The sequence below is a fragment of the Solanum dulcamara genome, chromosome 8 (genome assembly GCF_947179165.1).
Source record: "Solanum dulcamara chromosome 8, daSolDulc1.2, whole genome shotgun sequence".
Classification (NCBI taxonomy): Eukaryota; Viridiplantae; Streptophyta; class Magnoliopsida; order Solanales; family Solanaceae; genus Solanum; species Solanum dulcamara.
In genome coordinates, this window is record NC_077244.1 from 71,878,255 (window position 1) to 71,882,238 (window position 3,984).

The following is a 3,984-nucleotide window of genomic DNA, read 5'->3' on the forward strand; positions in this document are numbered from 1 at the left end:
CATTCACAAACTTAGGGGTGATCCTCCACATGCCACGTGGTAATAGCTGGGAGTGCCGCGTGGCAGCAGCTGAAGCAAGGGGTGCCCCCCCCCCCCCCACATGCCACGTGGCAGCTCCTAAGTGGAAGAGATAATGCGTTAGCCCACTAAGGGCTTGACACGTGTCACCCTTTAGGGGATGACATGTGTCACCCCCTAAGGTGGCCTATATATATATATGTTTTATGACTTTTAATTCATCCTTATCCTTCAAGTTTCATCTTTATCAAAAAAATTGAAGAAAAGAAGAGAAGAGAAACTTGAAGCTAGAGAGAGAGCTACAATTTTGGAGGAGAAAAAGGTAAGCTCTTTGATTTCGTTCCGTGAATTAATTATATAAGATATACCACGAGCATTTGAAGGTGTTATTAATGTGAATTTATGGTTTGGAGCAGCCCCAAAAGGATAGCAAACAGCCACAAAGTTTTAGTCACGCTAAAGGAACTTTCGAGGCGAGTTTGGCGAGTTTCGGGCAATGTAATGTTTTCCCTTTTAAATTGTAGTTTATGATGATGTTATGAGGTATATTACATGTTTTAAATAAGGTTGGAAATGGAAAAATTGCATAAGAATGCTTGAGGTTAGAAACGAACTAAATTGAAGTTGTTATAGTCAAATCGAAGTCGAGAGTGTGTTGTGATTGTGGTGTTGCGGTTGAAGCTGGGTTGATTGTGTGTTGAAGGGCTAGAAAGTGTTTTAAAAGGGGTGTGGGTACTGCTGGTTGCAGCCACACGACCCTCCGTTTCGTATGGTTAAAGATTTTATGAAATAAAGGCTAAAAACTCTATTTTGGTATCGTAGTTTTGAGCTAGTTGTTTGAAGTTGTATTGAGTAATGTTGGGGTGATTTGATTGTATATATAACTACTGGTTGTTGTTAGTAATATGGCTGCTAAGATTAGCAGTTGGATAGGGCAAGTTATAGGGGAGATGCTGCCCGATTTCCGATAACTTCAGAACTAGTAATGAACTAGTCGAGGGAAAATGGATAAGGGAACGATTCCTATGGATACTTGGTTGTAGAGTTGGAAGTTGGAAAGTGAAAGGTTATTAATCTTAGTATTGCTTCCATGTTAAATAGGTTCAAAAGACGACGAGGCGAACGTGGTGAAGGGTAATCCATAAGAGGTATGTGAAGCTACCTTCTTTCTCTTGGCATGTTTTTGGCATAAGTATGTAGAGCTATCCTTCTTTTCTTTTGGCATGTCTTAGACATAAGTTATGAACGATAGGTATATGAAGCTTGGGGTAATTCTATTCATTAGCTGTAAACATGATGCATGACTCATAATTCTGGTTTACTTCTCAATGTTAAGGCTCTTAAGGTAGTTGAGTTATCACCCTTGAGCCTTCTATATGTGAAATAGTAATTGGATGCATAGGAAGCATGAACTATAATCCTTATTCACTTCTTGATATTAAAGTTCTTAAAGTAGTTGAACTACTACCCTCGAGTCTCCTATATGATGAATACTAATTGAATGCATAAGCTCATATTCTTAAGGGTCTCTACGATGACGAACGTATCCAATTCCATAAGCTGTTTAGCTTTGTCTCGATACATGTCTACGATTCCTGAGACTCCAGCTGATATGATTCCTAACGACATTTAGAGGGTACCTGAGATAATTACTACTCTGGTCTTCAAGTGACGGTTCACTTGACTGTTTCATTGATTCTTGGTGATGATTTAATTTGCATATGGTTTCTCACTAATCTACTCGTGCACGCTGTAATCCATCTTCCTCCGAGTCCCATAGAGGGGTCGGGAACGTTATCGTGCACAACTTTACTAGTCCTTCACCGAGTCTCGGGGCGGATATATATATATATATATATATATATATATATATATATATATATATATGAAATATACGATGATAAAATGTCGTATATGATGAAGTGAAGCATACATTGATGATGTATGTGATGAAGTTATTCACCGAGCCCCGGGACGGATATATATATACGATGATATGATGAAAATATGGATCGGATCGTACGTTCCTTGGCACTGTTTTAAATTATGAATCAGATCGAACGTTCCTCGGCATATTTTACTATGTGATAATGGCACTGAGTCCCCTAATGGGCCGGGTGCGGTATGATACGTACACTACTCTTTCACCGAGTCCCTCACTAAAGGGTCGGATACGATAGGTAGACATGCATATGAAAATATAATGATGTACTTGTAATGTATGAGAGGATACTGTATACGATGATATGGTAACACCGAGTCCCATAACGGGCCGAGAGTGATATGTGAGGATGATATACATGCCCTCTTTTCATAAGATGCAGGAATAATAAATTGTTAAGTGTTAGACTTGTTTCCTTCATCCCTATTTCAGTTGTTGTCTTTGTTATGATATGTTATGCTTTATATACTCAGTACATATATCGTACTAACCCCCCGTTCTCCGGGGGGCTGCGTTTCATGCCCGCAGGTACAAATATTCATTTCGGAGATCCGCCAGCTTAGGATTTCCGCTCAACTATGTTGGATGTGCTCCACTATTTTGGAGCCTAGATTTTTGGTATTGGTCCTCCTATGTATATATTTGTTTGTTCAAGGGTACGGCGGGAGCCCTATCCCGCCATATATTACTATTCTTACTCTTAGATGTCTGTGGACATGTATGTGGATTGTATATATATGCGTGTACAGTTTTCCTCATATGCTATGATAGCCTCGTCGGCTTATATGTAATCTTGCTTGTTGATACATTATAACTCAAACCGGGGACAGGTTTACTTATAGTTAGCAGGGGTATATGCGAGTGTCCAGTTCGGACACCCGTCACGGCCTACGGGGTTGGATTTAGACAATAACCCTAGCTTTGTGAATCATAAAATTCTATGTACCATTTGTATGGTTTTGTATTTGATATATAACTGCTGCAAATTTAAGTACAAGGTTCATTAGTATAGGGTATGAAGTATGTGATGAAAAAAAAATCATCTTTTGAGATAGATTGGGAGAAGAATTTAGGAAAACTGAAAAGGAAAAAATGGATGAAAAAGTAAATTTGTTACGATTTGGGGTACATTGGGGAGAAGAAAATTTGAAATTTGAATTGTTTAAAGTTCCTAAAGTTTTGGAAGAGATTGATATCAATTTGTAGAACTTACATTTAATTTTACCTTTAATTTTCTTTTTAAACGTAACAAACAAGATGTCTATTGTATCACAATTAATGTATCCGGATGACTCCTATGTCTCTGGCAAATTTGAAGGGATTTTTATAAGTTGAAAAAGAATAAGGATAGAATGTAATTTGCTCCTTACACTATGAAATTTATATAATTAGAAAAACTCAACTATTTATAATTAATAGTTTATCTTATATTGAGTATAATTGTAGATTAATCAATTACTTATTCCAATTTAAGAAAAGTTTACAATTAGTTCCAGATCCCATACATATTCCTCCATCTTGAATATCCCAACGACAAAAATGTCCAACAGCTTCACAATTATCCTTATCTCTATCAAAATTAAACAACTCAAAATGACCATGTTTTTTTAATAAAACATTTAAATCTGTATCACAAGTGAGTTTGTTATCTCTTTGGGAATTATGGGAATATCGATGTAATTTGGACCACTTCCAGGAATTAATTTAGTTTGGAACACATCTTTTCCTCTCAAAAAAACAATGGATTACTGCTTCTTCTGAAGCTCTATTTTCGATATTAATCGAGTACAAGATGATTTATGAACTAACTGAACATGAGAAAATAAGTAGGAAACATATGCTAAATAATTGGGAAGTCATGATTTTTTTTCCCTTTCTTGGTGTGTGAGTTTATTTGTGTTGATATGACTCTATGTAATACGATTTACTGAAGTTTAATTACTTCCGATCCATAAAAATTTAAGTCATCGAATCTAGTCCACGAATTAACAAATTGGGCCGTCAATAACACTTGATAAAAGAAA

General features: G+C 36.6%; 1 long non-coding RNA gene across 1 annotated transcript; it reads left to right on the forward strand.

Annotated features, from left to right (window-relative positions):
• Window positions 1-220: 220 nt before the first annotated feature.
• Window positions 221-2,938, forward strand: LOC129900254 (uncharacterized). Its single transcript, XR_008769591.1, has 4 exons — window positions 221-340; window positions 435-516; window positions 1,120-1,166; window positions 2,489-2,938. It is a non-coding gene; the product is annotated as an uncharacterized LOC129900254 (long non-coding RNA).
• The last annotated feature ends 1,046 nt before the right edge of the window (window positions 2,939-3,984 follow it).